Raw genomic sequence first — 22005 nt, 5'->3', positions numbered from 1 at the left:
AATGGAGGAAACTTGCAACATGCTTTGAAATAAGGTTAATACAGAAACCTGAGCTGCAGCCTTGATCTTTGAATTGCCATGCTACAAGTCTGCTTGAGACACGATCGCGGTGGTGGAGCTGGGGTTGTTCTATCTGGCACTGATACAGCAAGATTCATAGGATCAACAATAACAGGGACACAAGTTCCAGGACCTCACTGACCACCATGTTCTCAATTAGGGATGGGCAATAAATAGGCCAGAGATATCCCAGCAATGAATAAAAATATTGAACAACACTGTAAGAAAACTCAGAGCACAACATTAAAAAGAAATAGGTTTATTGAATGACAATGTCAAAGTCTGTGATCTCAATATGATGACTGATTTCTTTTTCTACTGAGGTCAGATCTTGCTGCCTCACCATTGCCAGCTATTGCTTTGTTGTTTGTCTCTTATTTTTAAAAGATTATTCATGTGATGTTGCAGGCTATGCCAGTGTTTATCGCCTTGGGAAGTTGATGGTGAGCTGCAATCTTGAATGATTGCTCTCTTTGTACTGGTTATGGTGGTGTTTCCATTGCATCTGCTACCTTTGTCCTTCTATGCAGTGTATACAGGTTTTGAAGGTGCTAACAGAGAAGCATTGTTGAGCTACTGCATTGCTTCTTGTAGATGGTAAACACTGTTGTTGCTGTGAATTTGTGATGAGGGAAGTGAATGTGGATGGTGATGAATATCAAGTGGGCTGCTTTGTCCTGATTGGTATTGAACTTCCTAAGTGTTGTTGAAACTGCATTTCATCCAGACAAGTGGGGAGTATTCGATCACACTTCTGATTCATGGCATGCAGGTGATGGACAGACTTTGGGGAGTCAGGAGATGAGTTCCTCTTTGGAGAGTTTCTAGCATCTGACTGAATGTTGTAGACACAGTTTTTATATGACTAGTCCAATTCGGTGTCTGTCAATGCTAACCTCCTGGATGCTGATAGTAGGAGATTCAGCAATGATAATACCATTGAATGTCAAAGGGTGATAGACTCTGGTTTTTAAGATCGTCATTACCTGACACTTGTGTGACACAAATGTAACTTACCAGTTATCAGCTCAGGCCTGAATGTTGCCCAGGTCTTAATGTACGTGCACATGAGCTGAGTCAGTGTCTGAGGAGTCATAAATAGTGCTGAACATTAGCAAACATTCCCATTTCTGACCTTATCGTGGAGAGAAGGTGATAGTGGTTCCTGAGACATTGTCTGTAAGGTATGATTCCATGTGTATGAATATGCCTGGTTGTTGCTTGATTAGCTTGTGAGACAACTGTCCCAATTTTGACGCAAGCCTCCAAACCTTGGTAAGGATGAAGTTGCAGGGTCTATGGTTTGCTGTTCTTGTTTTTGGTGCCCAGTGTTGGATGGTACGTCCAATTTCTTTCCTTTGTTTAGACTTCAGAGAGATTTGGTATAATTGAGTGGTTTGCTCAACTATTTCAGAGGGGAGTCAAGAGTCAACTGTGGGTCTGAGGTCACATGTAGGCCAGACTGTCTAATAATAGCAGATATCCTTCCATAAAGGGCAGTATTGAATCAGATGGATTTTTACTAGACAATTAGACTATCTTTTTAATTTCACATTTTTTGTTTATTATCTTCAAGTTTCGCCATTTGCCATGGTGGGATTTAACTCCACATCCCCAGAACATTGGCTGGGGCTCTGGATTATGAATCCTTCACCTCTAGATTATGATACCATCACCTTCCCTTAATGTGAATCCCTGCTAAGGGTTCAAGTAGCTGAAATCGTCAACAAAACAAGCATCAAAACACTCCGCGTTTAATTCCTGACGTTACGGGAAAGACTTTGCTCACTGTAAGTCGTGTTGATGCAGTAATGGAAGGAATTCTTCCCCCTCTGCTGTTAATTTGCTCAGCACAGATCATTTTGCGTTAACTAGGTAAAATCTTTAATACAAGTAATTACCTCTCCTGTATAATTGGAAGTCTGTCAGCTCTGAAAGTACATGTGGGCAGAGTATTTTACTCATGTTGTGAAATACAGTTTTCAATGCCTCGAGGCACTGTTTTGTTTTGTGTGGTCTAAGCTGCCAGAGCATGCTGCTGAATAAATATGAGGCTGTTCCTATTTCCTGTCCACTCACATTACAGAGTTGGCAGCATGATGATGTACTTACATGGCACATGTAAATAGAAAGCCCTATCTCCCCTGAGGAGATGAAATATTTTTGAGTATTTTTTAACGGAAATGGTGCAGAAGTTAAATTTAAAGCTGAAGACACTGGCGTTTTTATTTGTTATTCTTTTGTTTATTTAGTTGTTCGTTCTGCAGATTATTGCCATGGGGAGTTGAACTTTTTCTTTACCCCCACAGTTTGGACATTGAAATTCAAATGCTCAAGATCAAGGGTCAATATCTTCAGGCCTTCTCTATAATCAGAACAGTACGTGTCCTGCTGTGCACCAATGTGAAGTTAACATTTAGGGATTAAGATCGCAATGCAAAACATTATTGAAAAATTTATCAAAGAATTTATATGTTCTCTTCCGTCTATTTTTTTTAAAGAGAAATATCCTTAAACCCAAATAGGTTACTGCCTTCCTAAAAATAGCAAAAAGAATCTCATATAAATGCACTCATACATTTGTAACATGATTAAAATGCATCAGTTAGAAGGATCCTTAAAAATATCACAACTCCGGCACCCGAATGATGCTTTCAGCAGACTTGATATGTTTCAAAACAAAAGGGATCAGTTTCATTTGTGCTATGTTAATTCCGGTTATACTCCTTCCTTTGTGTCTCACAGCTAGTTAAGTAAAACACCACAAGTGGGGAAGCTGACAATATTATGCAGCTAAAGGAAAGAAAACAGTTCAGTTGTAACACAAAGACGACACGATATTTTCTGTACTTTGTTTACAATGATGTAAAAGGCAATGTTATGCAAGTTATGGGTCCATAAACAAAGTCAACTTTCTGAGTCGTTAAGGCAGATGGTGGCTGTTTTTCAGCTCTGCAATGGCCTAGCTAGAGTTGTACATCTGGAGATCACTGAAGAAGGGATATATTTTAATTTGTTCTTTTCTCATTAGAATATGGAAACAGACACGGCAGGAAGTGCGGACGTCTTCAAGCAGGCCCACACTTACCTCCCCCAGAACCGGGCCTACTTGAGGATCACTACCATAGATTGGGTGAGCCAATTTAGTGTCCTCCCAAAGCACTGAGCTACATCAGGATATTAGGTCGGCATTAACAGCTCAGTTAAGGTCAGTTTGAGTCCACTGACAATTCTTGTTACAGGCTTTATAGACTTAACCTGTAGTCTTTTGTTCAGTGCAATACTTCATTTCATCAGAATAATTTTGAGGAAGGATTACCCAGCCCAAAATGTTAAATCTGATTTTTGTCCACAGATGCTGCCAGACCTGCTGAGCTTTTCCAGCAATTTTTGTTTGTGTTTCTGATTTACAGCATCACGCAGCTCTTTCAGTTTTTACTTCATTTGAGTAGAATACATTAGAAGCGGCTTTTGCTTTCTTATTTTCTTACCTTATCAATTCAAATAAAATGCTGAAAGGGAACACTATCTAGTTTCCAAAATGTATCATTGTATCAACGCAAATTATCCTCGTGACAAATCCTGATGCTTTCACGTGAAGACACTGGTCCCTATTCTGACACTCTGTGCCAAAGCAATACCATTCATTGACAGTCTCGGTGTTAACAGTCCACTTACTTCACATAATACTCCTCTAGGAATTCCACTGTGAAGGCTGGATAATTCCCCCACTCTCCCCTGCAACTGGTGGAATCTTCTGTTCCTGGAAATGGTGAGCTTGGAAATGGGATGGGTGGCACTTAATAAAGTGGATGCCCAAACGCCATTTCCTGCCCATCACTGCCACATTAAGTTCTGGCTGAGAAGGCACATCATGATCAACATTGTATCCCTGCTGCTCAACTAAATGTGACTGAAGTGCATCAGCTCATCGCTGTTGGGAGTAACACTGCTGTAGCTGGGTCTGTTGCCATGCGGTATTCACAATGCAGCTTGCCAGCTTGAGTTGGGGGAGACCGTGTCCCTTAACCAAAGACAATTAGTGCTTGATAGTGGAACCGAATATTGGGTGGGGGTGCGGTTGGGGCCAGGGTGTGATACCACTGCTGTTGCTTCAAACCCCCAAACCCCTCTTTCCAAGGTCGCCACCCTGAGAAACACCCTAGTCTCCGACACTTACCTTTGCCCTGGGTTTTCCATGATGCTGTTGTGTTATTGAACACGAAAAATGGCAATGGCCTAGTGGTGTTATCGCTGGACTGTTAATCCAGAGACCCAGATAATGTTCTGGGGACTCAAGTTCGAATCCTGCCATGGCAGATGGTGGAATTTGAATTCAATCAATATCTGGAATTAAGAATCTAATGATGACCATGAATCCATTGCTGATTGTCAGTAAAAACCCATCTAGTTCACTAGTGTCCTTTAGGGAAGGAAACTGCCATCCTTACCTGGTCTGGCCTACATGCGACTCCAGATCCACTGCAATCTGGTTGACTCTTAACTGCCCTCTGGGCAATTAGGGATGGGCAACAAATGCTGCCTAGCCAGCGACGCCCTCATCCCATGAAGGAATAAAGAAAAATAAATGCAAGCTTCACAGTGGCCAGCAGCTCTCACAGAATCATTGAGTCATAGAATTTCTTCAGTGCAGAAAGAGGCCATTCAGTCCATCGAGTCTGTACTAACCCTACGAAGAGCCAATCAGAACTATCCTGCCACTCCAATCCCGTAAACTCCACCCGCCCCCCCCAACTAAGGAAATTTTACCGTGGTTAACTTACCTAACCTGCACATCCCTGGATACTATGGGGTAATGTTTTTTGTAGCATGGCCAATCCACTTATCCTGCACATCTTTGGACTGTGGGAGAGAACTGGAGCACCTAGAGAAAACTCATGCAGAAACGGGGAGAACTTGCAGACTTCTGGCTGGGTGGGACCTCTGCTCTGGTGGTGTTCTTGATACCAGGGAAAGTCCTGTCAGTGGCCATGCTCCTGCCTGCTTGGCCCATGGTTCAGCTGGCCTTTCCTGGAAGAGGAAGCACAATTTCTTCCCAGCTATCTGGCCAGCTGTCAAGATTCCCCAGTCCTCAACAAGGTTCCTCCTCATTTGTGTAGTGTTCAACTGTTCTATGTTTGATTATGTGAGTCTGTCTACTCTTGGCACTCATTGTGCTTGATTAGTTAGGCTTGGGGGAGTTGATTCAAAGAGAAGTGAACAAAGTGGAGGTTAAAATAGAAAATGTTGGAGAAACTCAGCAGGTCTGGCAGCAACTGTGGAGAGAAAGCAGAGGGAACATTTTGAATCCAGTAACAATTTGTCAGAACTTTATTAGTTCTTTGTTTCATTAAAGTGTAGAAGTTGTTGAAAACTTGAGGTGAAAGCTTGGAGCAAAATTTTTAAAGCATTGTGAATAAGCCTGTTATAGATAGAGAAACCAATACATCATATCCGTATAGATCAGAGATTAAAAACCAGTGGTGCATGGACCATAGCATAGTTCCTGAGATAATTAATAAGAGTAAAAAGGACTGAGCACATGGTGCATTGAATAGAAATCATCTCATCTAATCTGTCAAAACCTTCAGAAACAGAAGATATGCTGAAAAAAGTTTTTTAAAAATTTGTTTAAGGAACAGTAATATTTATTATTTAGAAAGCATATAAACAAGATTTTAAAAAATTATATAAATATAAATGGGTTATATGGATATTTAAACAAACATGTTAAATGTGAGATGAGTGTGAGGAGAATAATTTTTAAAAGTGATAAATGTAGACATTAAATTTTAAAACATCATAAATGGTATCAGAATCATGTAAAAGTCATATAAATTTAATAATTTACCAAGATAAATATTCAGAATCACTTCTAACGAGTAAGATAAATTTGAGCAACATTGAAACATCTAATTTTCATATCCTCATCAGATATTCCCAAAAATGACAGAGGGGTCTCCTTCCATCTCAACACCAACCCTAACATTTTGTTGTGAATGGGTAATTAGCCCAGATTCACATCAGTTCCATTTTGCTTCCCTGATAATGGTAACATCAATATCAGAGCTAAAATGGCAACCCTCTGGCACATTGCATAAGGATAGAGGCACTCCAGATCTCTGAAAGTTTGTGCTGTTGTACACCAAACAGAATGGTTGCTAGGACACTGTCACTGATGTGCATTACTGTGATGATCAGTGACTACAGCAGCTTGATTGGAAGAACTGGGCCATTATTTCTAAGGGCTATGTCAGCAGGTGTTTGTTGATAGTTGTTCAAATGTACAGTGCTTTGCTATGGGAAGCGGCTGAGGTAAATCCCATTTAATCTTTTAGGAAGAGATAATAAACTTTCAAGACAAAGGAAGATCAGGGCACTTGAGAAGGAACAAGCCAATGGGATTAGTTTTGATTTGCCCTAACAAAGACCCTGGACAGACATGTCAAACTATATCAACCACTGTACCTTTTTGTTCATCATTGATATCTCTTCTACCTTCTCCAAAACTCAATTCAGTTTGGATATTTCATTAGTGGTGTTGTACTTTCAAAGTGGTTTATTGATCAGATGCCTGTCCACACTGGTCAGAAACGTATCATGTGTGACAGCTCACTGCGAATCCTAATTTATTTTTCACTGTTCGGTTGATGACCTTGCATTATGGAGGTGATCTCCAGCTGTAAAACATAAAGCAACATTTGACTTTGGTCTGTTACAGATGTTCTTTATGAACAGATTTGATGAAATCCTCAAGATGGTGCTTTCTTACTCTTTGCTCTTTATTCATTCCCTTGCCCATTAAAGTTGGTGACACCTGCTGAGACACAGGTCTTTAGATACTGGCAAGCCCCAGGTATTTTGCCAGGCTTTAAGTACAAACTTGGATAATGAGTCTCTATAGGCTTTTGGAAGTGCCTGCAAACGCATCGTGACAGAGACCATTCAATTTTCTGAAAATTAAAACCAGTTAATTTCCACTTAGACATTCTGGCTCATACTTTTTGTGTTTCCTTCATGACAAGCGAAATCAAATACATGGTTTAAGAAAATGATCAGGCAAAGAATAAAATTTCAATAGTTAATGAGGATAAGAATAAAATTCAGCAAGTCTTGGCCACAACTTTAGAAACATTAAATTATTCCATCCACTTGAAGTGGCTGTCAAAGTGGCTGTAAGGACACTTAAATCACAAAATCCAACAACTGATTTTGGTGCAAAGAGAGAGGTTGCTTTTACTTCCCTAACTATCCTGCACTACTCCGTTTGAAAGTGCTCTCCATATGTCTGAAGAAGCCCTGACTAGAATCTTCTCTCAGAACAGCAGGGCTCATTCATTATGTAAAGAAAAGGAACAGAATGAGAGACTGAGTGTGAATGCCACTCCTTGGAAAATCCAGTCCATATTGTTCTAACATTCAAACATACAAATGATACTGAAGACCTTCCCCAATTCTGACCCTACTTCACCTGCACCAATGCATACCAAAGTGTGTGGCACTTAATATCAACACATTGCAAAGTCTCCAAGAACCTATTGCTCCAAAATGGGTGGGAGATTTGGTTGTTGGGTTTTAAATAAGACTTTATAATAAGGACATGAGGGGCAACTTTCTATGCTCGGTTTGAACAGAATACCACCGGGTGGTGACACCTGGCCTGACAGCTCTGGACACACCTGTTCCTTCTGTTACTGCTTCAGAAGTCAGATCAGTCTTCCTCGGAGTCAACCCAAGGAAAGCGATGGGCCCGGACGGAGTCCCTGGCCGAGCACTCAGATCCTGTGCGTGCCAACTGGCAGAGGTATTCACCGACATCTTCAACCTCTCCCTCCTACAAGATGAAGTCCCCACCTGCTTCAAGAAGACCACCATCATCCCCGTACCCAAGAAAACACATGCAATGTGCCTTAATGACTACCATCCAATAGCTCTGACTTCAATAATCATGAAGTGCTTCAAGAGGCTGGTCATGGTCCACACCAACTCCAGTTTACCAATCTGCCTCGAACCCCTACAGTTTGCCTACCAACATAACAGGTCCACAGCGGTTGCCATATCCCTAGCCCTGCACTCATCCCTGGAACATCTGGACAACAAAGACACCTATGTCAAACTCTTGCTCATTGACTAGAGCTCTGCCTTCAACGCCATTATCCCCTCCAGATTGATCTCAAAACTGTGTGACCTTGATCTTGACTCCACCCTCTGCAACTGGATCCTCAGCTTTCTGACCAATAGGCTGCAATCAGTGAGGATAGGTAACTACATCTCCTCCATAATAACTCTCAGCACTGGAGCCCCCCAAGGATGTGTCCTCAGCCCCCTGCTGTACTCCCTGTACACCCATGACTTTGTTGCCAAATTCTGAACGAATGCTATCAATAAGTTCGCTGATGATACCACCATAGTGGTATCATTACCATTATTACCATTACCATCATTACCATTAACAATAATGAACCAAAATACAGAAGGGAGATAGAGGGCTCGGTGACTTGATGCAAACAAAACAATCTGTCTCTCAAAGTCGGCAAAACTAAAGATCTGATCATCGACATCAGAAAGAAAGGAGGGGAACACACCTCCATCTACATAAATGGAACTGACGTTGAGAGAGTGATGAGCATCAAGTTTCTCGGAGTGATGATAACCAACGACCTGTCTTGGACTTCCCACATAAATGCAACAGTCAAGAAGGCACAACAACATCTCTTCTTCCTCAGGTGGCTCAGGAAATGTGCCATGTCCATAAGGTCCCTCACCAACTTCTACAGATGCACCATTGAAAGCATATTGTCAAGTACATAACAGCCTGGTATGGCAACTGCTCTGCCCAGGACTGTAAGAAACTACAGAAGCTGCTGTGCACAGCCCAGACAATCACAGAAGCCAACCATCCATCCATGGACCCTATTTACACGGCTCGCTGCCAGGGAAAGGCGGCCAACATCATCAAAGACCCATTGTGCCCTGGTAATGACCTCCTACAACCTCTTCCATCAGGCAGAAGAAACAGAAGCCTGAACACACGCACAAGCAGGTTTAGGAACAGCTTCTTTCCAGCCATTATCAGACTGTTGAGTGGCCTTTAGCCTCAAACACTGTAACCTGCAGTTAAACCTGTATGGCTCTAAGTCTTTTTGATCTGTACATCTTTTGCTTGCTGTGATCTGCCTGTACCGCTCGTAAACAAACTTTTTTACTGTATTTTGGTACATGTGACAGTAAATCAATCAATCAATCAATCAATCATAAGGCATTTATCACACTGAATGAACAATGTAAAATAATGTAACTTTTATTCGTGGAATGGGGGACCAAATCATTTGTCACCAATTGATTTCTGGACAAATAATGGGGTTATTTGGGTAAGGGTGGAGGTGAGGGTGTGGTGTGCAGGTAGAAAGCTGTGGCTGGGAGACTGGGATGGATAGTGGTGGCCTTCTAGAACTGATCCTCTCCACACCCTTTCTAATGACTTTTGAGTGTCCAGCACACCCAGTGAAAGAAGGTGTTGATCCTCTTGAGTTCACTAATTGGGAAATGAAAACCTACTCTAGGAACTTGCTGTCAGATTGGGCATATCAGTGTAGAACAGGTGCAATGCTTAGGCTGCTAAGTATTTCCACAATAACAGTGTAACTTATGGGACTTAAAGGAACCACTCGAGGCCATTGAAGAACAGACAAGGGTTTGCTTTTGTCCTTAATGTGCAGGCAGGTAGAGCTGACAAAGAATTCATAGATGAACTGCATAAGCCTCAGGAGAACTTTAATGTGCTTTGGAGTTGGACAGGCAGCTGGCAGAACCAGATTCATTGTAAAGAAATCCAAAGTGCTTCATATGTTTGTAAAGACAAAACAGAATATTACTCAAATGGAAATGCAAGAGAAAAAGATATTCGGAAAGTGGAACAGACCTGGGAATCCTGACTGATGATAAATTGAAGTAAACATAATAATGTTTAGCAATAATGAGTAAAGAGTAACAGATATTGCAATGTTTTAGAAGGTTAGTATTGACTCAAAATGATGGGATAATCTTGCCACTTTATAAATTATCGGTGTGCGTTTACTTTGAATATTCTGTATAGCTCTAATTGTTGCAGGACAAATGGGATATTGCTACGATTGAAAGGAAACAGAAGAAATCAGCAAGACTAGTTTGGGAGCTGGAGGAGGAAGTGGATGATGCCAAATACTTGTAAACGGGAATGTAGACTAAAAGATCTCCCTCTACAAATCACTGGTTGGACCTTAGATTGTTATGTACATTCTAGGCACCTCACTGAAGGGAGGGACCTTGGATATGTTACAGAGAAAGTCTACCAGGATGAGAACAGTTATGTGGAGACATTGGAATAATTCTCCTTAGATGAGAGAAGGAAAAGGTGGAAATCTACTGGAACAATTATAGGTCTTTGATAGGCAACGTAGGAGATACAATTTCTTCTGGAAGAGAACTAGGAGCTAGAGATAGTAGATTTTAGAGAATTGGCAAAAGAACTAGAGGAGACATGACATGCTTTGGGATGATGGCATATAGAGTGCACTGCCTTAGATTCAGATGACATAGAAACTTTCAAAAGAAAATTTCTTATCTATTTGAGGGGAACAAATTTGTACAGCCAGAAGGAAAAAGCTGAGATGTGAAACTAAATTGGAGAACTGTTCCAGAGAAGCATGGGCTGAATGAATGGCATTCTGTGTAGCAAGGTTTAATAATCTGAATTTGGATGTGTAATCAGGCGTGGGTTCAGGAGCACACAAACAGTAAAAACTGGTGAAATTGACAGTGTGTTGGAAGCTTCTTCTAACCTACTGACTTCCAGCTATCACTGCAGTATGTTGGACTGGATGTGAGTACCCCTTCAGGAGAGGTGGGCTGTCAATTTCAATGTGTTACAGTGATATTAATGTAAGGTTTGAGGTTTAACCTAGGCTGCATTGGTCTCCTGGGCTTCCAGGACTCGCTAGTGAAAACCAGGCAAGAGAAAAGCAGCAATTGAAGAGGTTGAAGTCATGACAGGAAAATATGTCAATAAGTGCTCAGTATTCACAACTGCTTTTCCTATGTCCTCATGTGAAAGGCTTTGTTCACAGTGCTTTAAATGAAAAGCTACTTTATACACTTTGTATGTATCATCCACACTTTGGAATTTGACCTACTCTTGGAGTTCTGATCTATCAGATCAATAGGGTTATGCTGAATTACATTCAACAGCAGATGGCATAGAATCTACATCGGCACAAGCAAATCAAAAAAAAAAGTCCAAATAGAATGTGCTGGAAAAACTCAGCAGGTCTGGCAGCACCTACAGAAAGGAAAAATAAAATGAGCTTCTCATTTCAAAGCAAAGTCACAGCAGATTTGAAACATTAACTTAGCTTATCTGTCCACTGATGCTGCCAGACCTGCTGAGTTTCTCCAACACTTTCTGTTTTGATTTCAATAAAAGTACCAACTGTTCACAGACCTGCAGCTCCACAAAAGATAGAGGAGATCAATAAAGAAATGCCTGTTGCAGGAGACTGTACCCAGCACACAGAACGTACAGTAAGTTTCCTCAGAACACCAGCGTGGCAGGAAGTTCAGGGTATCATATTGAATGCTGACAGTTTTAATCTTTCGGAACAAGTCTTCCTTCCAACTGGAACTGGTGGCCATGTTTTGTTAGTGCCTGTCAAAGTAAACAACATCCTCAACTTTTTTTTTATTCGCTAATGGGACATGTAGGTTACTCGGTGGCCAGCATTATTTACCTGTCCCTAGCTACCCTTGAGAAGGTGGTGGTGAGCTGCTTTGTTGAATCACTGCAGTTCACATGCTGTAGGTAGACCCACAATGACCTTAAGGAGGGAATTGCAGGATTTTGACCTGGTGACAGCTATGGCATGGCAATATATTTACAAGTCAGGATGGTGAGTGGCTTGCAGGTAGTCGTGTTCCTTTATAACTGCTGCCCTTGTCCTTCTAGATGGAAGTGGTCATGGGTTTGGAAGGTGTTGTTTAAGGATCTTTGATGAATTTCTGCAGTGCATCTTATAGAGAGTGTACACTGCTGCTAATGAGTGTCAATGGTGGAGGGAGTGGATGCTTATGGATGTAATGACAATTAAGTATGTTGCTTTGTCCTGGTTGGTGTCAAGCTTCTTGAGTGTTGTTGGAGCTGCACCCATCCAGGCAAGTCAGGAGTATTCCATCACACTCCTAACTTGTGCCTTGTCGATGATAGACAGGCTTCGGGGAGTCAAAAAGTGAGCTACTCACCGCAGAATTTCAAGCCTCTGACTTGCTTTTGTAGCTACTATGTTTATGTGGCAAGTCCAGTTGAATTTCTGCTCAAAGGTAACCCCAAGGATGTTGATAGTGGGGAGGTCAGTGATGGTAACACCATTGAATGTCAAGGAGCAGTGATTAGTTTGTCTCTTATTGGAGATGGTCATTGTCTAGCATTTGTGTGGCACAAATGTTACTTGCCACTTTTCAGCCCAAGCCTGGATAAGTGTTCAGATCTTGTTGCATTCGAACATGGACTGCATCAGTATCTGAGGAGTCACAAATGGTGCTGAACATTGTGTAATCATCGGTGAGCATCCCCACTTCTGACTTTATGATGAGGGAAGGTCATTGATGAATCAGCTGAAGATAGTTAGGCCTAGAACACTCCCCTGAGTAACTCCTGCAGAGATTTGCTGAGATGACTGACATCCAACAGCCCATGGCCATTTTCCTATGTATCATGTATGACTCCAACCAGAAAGTTTGCCCCCGGGTACCAATTAATTCCAGTTTTGTTAGGGCTCCTTGATGCCACACATGGTCAAATGGGGCCTTGGTGTCAAGGGCTGTCACTCTCATGTCACCTCTGAAATTTAACTCTTTTGTGCATGTTTGAACCAAGATAGTAATGAGGTCAGGAGCTTAGGGGCCCTGGCTGAATCCAAAGTGGGAATCAGTGAACAGGTTATTGCTGAGCCTTGCTGTCTCATAGCTTTGCTGATGTTACTTTCCATCATTTTACAGATTATGGAGAGTACTCTGATGGGGAGGTAATTGGCTGGGGTAGATTTGCCCCCATTTTTGAGTATAGGACATACCTGAGCAAATTTCCAGATTGTTGCTGTAACTGTACTGGAAGAGCTTGGCTAGGGTAGCAGCACATTCTGGAGCACAAGTCTTCATTACTACTGCTGGAATGTTGTCAGGGCCCATAGACTTTGCAGCGTGCAGTGTCTCCAACTGTTTCTAGCATGGAGTGAATTAAATTGACTGAAAACTGCTATCTGTCATGCTGGGAACCACTGGAGGCGGCCAAAATGGATCACCCACTCAACTGTAGATTGCTGCAAATGCTTCAGCCTTGTCTTCTGCAATGATGTGCTGGGCACTTCCATCATTGAGGATGGGGATATTTGTAGAGCCTCCTCCTCCAAATAGATGTTTAGTTGCCCACTACCATTCACAACTGATGTGGTCAGTGTGCAGAGCTTAGATCTGATCTGTTGGTTGTGAGATCGCTTGGCTCTGTCTATCACTTGTTGCCTTTGCTGTTTGGCACGCAAGTAGTCCTGTTTCATAGCTTCACCAGGTTAATATCTCCATTTTAAATATGCCTGGTGCTGCTCCTGAATGAGGATTGATCCCCTGGCTTAATGGTAATGGTTAAGTGGGGGATATGCCAGGTCATGAGGTTACAGATTGTGCAGGAGTACAATTCTGCTGGGGTTGATGGCCCACAATGACTCACAGATGGCAGTCTTGAGTTGCTACATCTGTTTGAAGCTTGTCCCATTCAGCATGGTGATAGTGCCACACAACATGATGGAGGGTATTCTCAATGTGAAGGCGGGACTTCATCTCCACATGGTCTTTGGGGTGAGCACTCTTACTGAGACTGTCATGGATAGATGTATCTGCACCTGGCAGATTGGTAAGGATGAGGTCAAGTATATTTTTCTCTGGTTGGTTCCTTCACCGTCTGCCACATACCCAGTCTAGCAGTGATGTCCTTTAGGACCCGACCAGCTTGATTGTAGTACAGCTTCCGAGCCACTCCTAGTGGTGGACATTGAAATCCCCCACTCACAATACATTTTGTGCTCTTACCACCCTCAATGCTTCCTCCAAGTGTTGTTCAACATGGAGGAGTACCGATTCATCAGCTGAGGAAGGACAGTACGTGGTAATCAGCAGGAGGTTTCCTTGCTCATATTTAACCTGAAGGCCTGAGACTTCATGGGGTTCAGAGTCAATGTTGAGGACTCCCAGGGCAGTTCCCCCCAAAAGATTACCCACTGTGCCACCACCTCTGCTGAGTCTGTCCTGCCGGTGAGATTGGATAGGACATATCTGGGTATGATGATGGTGGTGTCTGGGACATTTTCTTTAAGGTAGCGAGTATGATTATTTCAGGCTGTTGCTTGACTCGTCTTTGGGGCAGGTCTCCCAATTTTGACAATAGACCACAATATTAGTGAGGCGGACTTTGTAGGATCTACAGGGCTGTTTCTGCCTTTGATTTTTCTGGTACCTAGGTCAATGCTGTGTGGTCTGCCCAGTTTCATTTCTTTAGTCATAGAGTCATAGAGCTGTACAGCACATAAACAGACCCGTTTAGTCCAACTCGTCCATGCCAACTAGATATCCCAAGTTAATCTAATCCCATTTACCAGCATTTGGCCCATATCCCTCCAAACCCTTCCTATTCATGTACCCATCTAGATGCCTTTTAAGTGTTATAATTTTACCAGCCTCCACCACTTCCTCTGGCAGCTCTTTCTATACACGCACCACTCTCTGCATGAAGAAATTCCCCCAAGGCCCTTTTTAAAGCTTTCCCCTCTCACCTTAAACTTATGCTCTCTTGTTTTGGACTCCCCTCCACCTGGGGAAAAGACCTTAGCTATTTACCCTATCCATGCCTGAAACCTCTATAAGGTCACCCCTCAGCCTCCGATGCACCAAAGAAAATATCTCCAGCCTATTCAGCCTCTCGCTATAGCTCAAACCCTCCAAACCTGGCAACATCATTGAAAATCTTTTCTGAACCCTTTCAAGTTTCACGACATCTTTCCTATAGCAGGGACCAGAATTGCATGCAATATTCCAAAAGTGGCCTAAACAATGTCTGCACAACCTTGGATAACGCTTGCTCATCCATAGTATGTGGATAGATTGGTCTAAACATTATTTGGATTCTCTAAGTAGTAAGAATCAAAGACAGGTCAATAATTATGGAAGTTGTACTTTCTTTAGATTTGGGAATGACAACACATTTGTCACTGAAAACAGTGTTAATTTTATATGGAGTAGCTGAGGTAAGCCACTTCTTCAAACAGATACAATATCTAGTGAGTTTCCTTTGCTGCTGAACAAGCCGTTCATGGGAACAAACGCAAATGAAATTAGACAAGGAACACAATAAAGCAATCGTCTTCGGAAAGTAATTAGATTTGTTATTTACCCAATCAGGACGTTATTGCATCTCTTTAACAAAACCTACCATCGCTCATCAAAATGTTAAAGTAGAGTTAATGGAATTAGATGAAAGGAATTTGAGAGAGCAAAAGAAAGTAAATTGTCTTAAAGTTATTTTGAAAATTTGTTCATTTTTATTGTCACTGCTTAAAAATCCTACTAAGAGATATAGGGGCAGTTGATGAGCGCACAACAAAATTAGTTAAAGAAATGAGGTATGGAAAAAGCATTGGAGGACATCATGACAGTTCATTGTAAATCTCCCATTATCACGAGACTTTAATGATGTGGTAGCTATGGATTTAAAGGTGTGGTACAAAGATAGAAACATTTTCATTTTATATTTCATGGGTGTGGCAAGGGATTCAGTTGGTCAACAGCAGTACGTGGTAAGGACAAAACAGTGATTGTGGATAAAACTATGAAACAATAAAATATGATTGGATTAGGTGCCTTATTGCTAATTGATAATGGGCTTGGTGGGGTGAAATTTGCCAATGGAGCATTTAAAGGTACGTATGAAAATATGAACATTGTAGTGATGAACACTTCACCTGAAAGACCCTTCTGTAATGGATTTGGTGAAAAAAAATCACATGTTGATTGATAAGATGGTCCAAAAGATTCTAGCTGACTAAAAAATTTGTAAGTTATTAGCTGCTCTGGAGCACGCCGTCCATGTGAAGAGTTTGCCCCAAATGCTTGGGGCTATAGTTCATATCCATTGGTCAATGGGAGATATGCAAATAGATCTTCTGTGATGAGTTATCTCCTCCCAGCCCTACAATTAGTTCCACCTTTCAGCAAACTTCACTGCTCTACGTTCAAGGAGAAGGCAGAATTCTCGCTGAAATTTCAGCAAGCCTTATGATATCACAATAAACCATCAGAGGTAAGCTTTAAACCTGGGGATTTAGTATGCTATATCAGAGAATCCCAACAGCGTGGAAACAGACCATTTGGCCTAACAAGTCCACACCGCCCCTCTGAAGAGCATTCTACCCAGACCCATTGCCCTACGCCTGCATTTCCCATGTCTAACCCACCCAACCTAAACATCCCCCGGCACTATGGGCAATTTAGCGTGGCCAATCCACCTACCCTGCACATCTTTGGACTGTGGGAGAAAACCAGAGCACCTAGAGGAAACCCACACAGACACGGGGAGAACATGCAAAACAGACAGTCACCCAAGGCTGGGATTGAACTAGGGGCCCTAGTACTGTGAGGCAGCAGTGCTAACCACTGAGGCACCATAATATATAAAGAGTAGAAAGTTCCAGGTAAAGCACCAAGGCTCGATGAGAAGGCACTAATTCTCCAACATGGTTAGTCAAACTATTAGTGGGTATTCATCAAGGTTAATTGGGGTTTATTGTAAACTTGAAGAATCTGAGCAATTAATGGAAGATGATGAGGCACCCTATTCCTCAGTTATGAGGAATGAGGAGAGGAATGTGACGGGTGAAGTGCTTGATGACAAATGAAGTGACAACAATGCATGAAATGGCGCTATTTTCCCCTTAGGACAACTTGCTGAAAGTTGGTTCTGGTGTGATGTCCATTAAATGGACTCCTCAGAAGGAATTACCAGTAGAATAAATGAACTGGAGTTCCATTTCAGTTTTGCCATTTTCAAGTTTTATGTTTTTTTTTCTTGGATGTGAACATTGTAGGCAAATTAGGGAAGTCCACTTGAAAACTCAAACATTGGCTAAATGTTCAAACTGATGGACAAGAATTAAAAGTCATGGACAGACAAGTGAAATGAGACGCGTTAGGAAATGGAGTGTGAGTTCCCATAATGGAGGTGGAAATGTTTCTGGCTCTAGAGGATGATCATATACTGGCAACAGTTCCTTTGACTGTGGAAGGACAAGCTCATGAAGCGATTGTCCAGAAGAAGGCGGGGGAGCAAGTACAGCCTGTAGTTTGGCTAGAACAAAGCGAGTAGGACAATCAAAACACTCCACTAGAAGTAGTAGCCCTTAAGATTACGATGTTTAGGTGACCATGAATAAATTGGAAGAAAATTTGATGAAAGTGAAAACAACAAGAAAAAATAATTACTGTCTATTCTGAAGTGCCAGATAGGGGGCAGGCAGGGAGGATGCCAATGGTAAAAAAAACATTCTGATTGGACAGTAAGATTAATTGCTCAGGGTTTCATTGACTTTGCTTTCAACTTTGGTGTTGGACACATCAAGATGGGCTTCAGGGCATACGTATGAAAGTCTTGGCCAGAAGCAAATTGCCTTTCAGCATAGGTTTTCCTCTTCTCCCAGCCTGTTTTTTTTCAATTGGCTATTGGGGCAGGCGAAGGAGGAGTTGTGTGAGTGTTTGACTCACTCAGTCTCAGTGTTCACACTCTCAAGCAGTCTGCCTTCACTCTCTCTCCCACAAATTCATGCTGTCCTCTCTCACTCACTTCCTCCTTCTCCAACTCACATACTCCACCTCTCATTCTCTCCCTCTCTACATTCACACACACACACACACACACACAGACACACACACATACAGACACACAAACCCATACCCTACTCACTTCCTCCATCACATATGCATACTCCATTCACACTCCCTCATTCCCCACATCACTCACTTCCTCCTTCCCCCCAAACAGACATTACCCCCTCACTCCCTCCTTCACACACACACAGAAACACACATGCACAGATACACGTGCAGACACATACACATGCACACACACACACACATACACTCTTCCTCACTCACTCTGTCACTATCTGGCACACACCATCACCAACTGACCTCTCTCATATTCTCTCATTCTCGCCATTTCATTCTCACACTCATTTTCTCCCTGCCTCTCACTCCAACATTATATCTTCCCTCACTCCACTATACTCATTTCCATCACCTCATTCCCGCATTCCCCACACCTCACTAACTTGTTCAGTCTCTCACTCTAACCTGGCTATGCAATTAGTCTGGGCTCAATCTTAATTACTTGGTACCGGAATTTAGCACTTTGATAAAACACACTTCAGTTGAGGAGGTACTGAGGGTAAGTACAATAAAAGAGAAATCAAAGAAATTAAATTTGAAGAAATGCACACTTAGTCTTCCATCCTTAGGTGACCTGGAAGATAAATCAGATTGCTCCTTTTAGTGATGCTTTCCATGCCAATTTCCAGATAGATTTTCAAGTACATTGAGGTTATTGTAATCTTGAAGGGCAGAAACAGAAAATGCCGTCCTATGTCTTGGGGAGCCAAGAAATTAACAAGGTTTCTTAAAAGTACCCTAGCTGTAGAAACATTGGTCATAGTCAAACTGGCAGGTATGCGATTATAAGATTACAAGGGAAATCCTAAACAAGGGCAATTGGAGAAAAGTTTGCCCAATGAATGCAATGTGGAAAACTGTTATGTTTGGAGTAATGTTCATTTGATAAGAAGTGTCACTGTGAGAAGGTTGAAATTTGACATTAATGGTATAAAGGGTATATTGGAGAGAAAAGAGATTGTTAAATAAATTGGTAGCTTCAAGTGGCCAATTATCAAATTGGCTTACAAAGAGGAATATCTTTTGTACTAAATTGTTGGAGGTCCTGGAAGAGGGAAATCTTGTCTTATGATAACTTGTACAAAATGTGAAAATGATTTTAGTTTTCCTGTAAATCAGGAACAGATTTCCGAAGTTCTTTCGGTTTCTATTTAGCTTTCCTGTGATTGCATTATACTTATTTAAGTATGTGACAAATGTTTTGTTGAGAAGAGAAAGGGGAATCTGCAAATACTTGTGTGATTGTCTTGTTAAAGAGCACAATAGATGGATATTATTGATGAAGGACCAGGAGCATATATAAAGGGAATCTGCTGCTCCTCTTCTGTGGCTACATGGGTGCCTGGGTGTCAATGGTGCCCACTGACACTTCGATGCTTTTAGAGAAAGGGGGGTCCTAATGGGGGTGAAGTGCTTTATGTTTCCCTCCAACAGCATTTTGATTTAATCCCCTCCCTCTCTTCATACCTCTTCCCTCACCTTTGGTGTTATTGGGCCTTGCGTGTAAATTAATCAATTGGAACACAAGCGATTTTGTATTAGTAGTTAATAGATGAAGAATACCACAGGTGACTCAGTGGTGTGATAAAAGCCATTTTGTTGTGTGCGATAACATATCCAAATATAAAAAAAGGAGAAAGTACAAGAACAATCTGCTGTGACCCTGGGTTGTTAATAGGAGTCAGAGATGTATAATGTTATGTCCTGTGAATAAACGTACCAATAAGGAAAAGATTTGTGCCTTTGTTTTGTATTTTACTGTTCATCTGGGTTCCTTTTAACCAGAGGTAGCATCTTTTAGATTGAATGTTAAGCCAAAGCCCAAACTGCTCTCTCAGGTGAATGTAAAATATCCCAAGGCACTATTTTGAAAAAGAGTAGCAAAATCTCCTCGATGCCTGTGCCATTAATCATCCTAAACAATACTCTCTAAATAAAAATCAGAATGCTTGGTAGTTTATTTCATTGTTTCTTTTGCATTATGTTTCTTAAATACATATGCCTGTGAAATAAAAAAGTGCTATCTTTATTATAAGACTAACCATCTTTTTTAGGATATGGACAACATTGATATATATTATTTAAAATAAATTCCTTGTATTCCAGTGGACACTGCTGTTCTGTAAATCATTAACACTGAAGCTTGATCATATGAATAATGCAATTAGTACTGGGACAGTGATAAGAATTCCAGGATCCATGTGACCCATCTGTTGAAAAGAAATTTATGAAAACACAAGAAAAGACTTTTTTGTGGACATCATATTCACATTTTATAAATGTTTTATTTTTTGCACTGAATAATGTGGATGAAATGATCAATTTTGTATTCCATTGGGATTGTCAAAAGCAATCCTTTTTTTTGGAAAGGAGAACAACCAGAGTATTACCCTTAAGATGAATCCACTGCTGTGATATATTAATATTTAACATTTAATTAAAAAGATGGTAGCTGCAAGTGAACTCTGCCAAAAAGCTGAATGATTTTACAGCCTCTCAGTATGACCACTAGTTGCTCCTTGCAATTTACAAATGTCCCTGTCATATAATAAAACTGAAGTGCTGAGGTTGGTGCAGAACTATGATTTATTAGCTGTTTAAGAGCTGCAGACCTCTGCTACTAGACGGTAAATCAATAGCTTACACGCAAGTGATTGACTTTGTGTTATAAAGCTAATAGTATGTTTTCCCAATGTTAGCTCATCAAGAGATTTATGGTTCTTTACCCTTGGATGGACTTGTAATTTTTTTTAATCCTTTTCCATTTACCTTACTATAGATTTTTTAAAAAAAGAAAACTTTGATAATTACAATAAAATTAAAATGCATTTAAATCATTTATGTTTTATTGATTTTGCTATAATATATCTAAGTTTTCTTCTTAACCTGATGAAAAGCCTCTTTCTCTTCAGAATTTCTTGCACCCGAAATAACAGATAAAGCATTAACCTGGAAGAGTGGTTCTGAAAAATGAATAACTAGCCTTGGCTAACCTTGGAAGCTATTGGATACGAAGAGGTTTGCAAAGTTTTTGCTGTTGTTGACTGAAAAACCTATGTACCTGAATGAAAATTCTTCAGTTTGTGAGAAAGTTTGAGCTTGTGCCTTATGGAGTTGGTTGTTAGATAACAGTAAAATATGTTGAAACAATTTTATCATGTTTCATTGCTGTTTTAATAAAGGTTATAATCATTTGAAATAAATGGATTCTTTCCTGAAATAGCAGGAATTTCTGATAAACCAGTTCTGTTTTTCACTAATATCTGAAGTCTAATATCAACTTAATTATTCCACAACAGTGTACCTATTCCCTTTGACAGTACTGCGTTAATAAAAAAAGATTTTCATTTATGAAGAGCCTTTCATGACCACTGGATGTCTCAAAGCACTTTACAGTCAAAGAATCTCTTTTGAAGTGTAGTCACTGTTGTAATATAGGAAATGTCATTCTGCTACTACTGTTCATTACTTATTTTTTAAAAAAAATGATCGATTATGATTGCTTACTCCACCATGTACTTGAACTGACTTTGGGTTAGTCAGCATCTGAATGAAAAAGATATGTACTTTTGCTCTGACCTTTTTTTAATTGATGTTTAGGGTCTTCAATTTATAAACTAAAGTGAAGTTCATTGCTACATTGATGGAGTTAGCAGAGATTTTCATATAATAGGCATGACATACCATCTGTTGGGCATTAATAGTCTTGGAGGATGGTGAGAAGCCATTCTCTATACAGATATTAGCCAGTGATCTATAAATTCTGGCAGTCAATTAAAATACAATCATGTTCTACAACTTACATCAATATTAATAACATAAAAGAGTACAGCTTTATAAAATATAATGCTGCAGAAAATATAGCCTTTAGTGAAATGAGCTTATCTCGTTTTCCAAAGGGGCTTAATGCCAATAAATATAAAGTACTGG

The 22005-nt window shown here is 40.8% G+C and overlaps 1 long non-coding RNA gene across 1 annotated transcript; it reads left to right on the top strand.

Moving 5' to 3' along the window:
* The first annotated feature begins 3101 nt into the window (after positions 1–3101).
* On the top strand, positions 3102–21274 carry LOC125486728. Its single transcript, XR_007265365.1, has 2 exons — positions 3102–3268; positions 20988–21274. It is a non-coding gene; the product is annotated as an uncharacterized LOC125486728 (long non-coding RNA).
* Positions 21275–22005: the final 731 nt, after the last annotated feature.

Source organism: Rhincodon typus, chromosome 1 (genome assembly GCF_021869965.1).
Source record: "Rhincodon typus isolate 14 chromosome 1, sRhiTyp1.1, whole genome shotgun sequence".
NCBI classification, from domain to species: domain Eukaryota; kingdom Metazoa; phylum Chordata; class Chondrichthyes; order Orectolobiformes; family Rhincodontidae; genus Rhincodon; species Rhincodon typus.
This window is presented reverse-complemented; position numbering and strand designations above follow the sequence as displayed.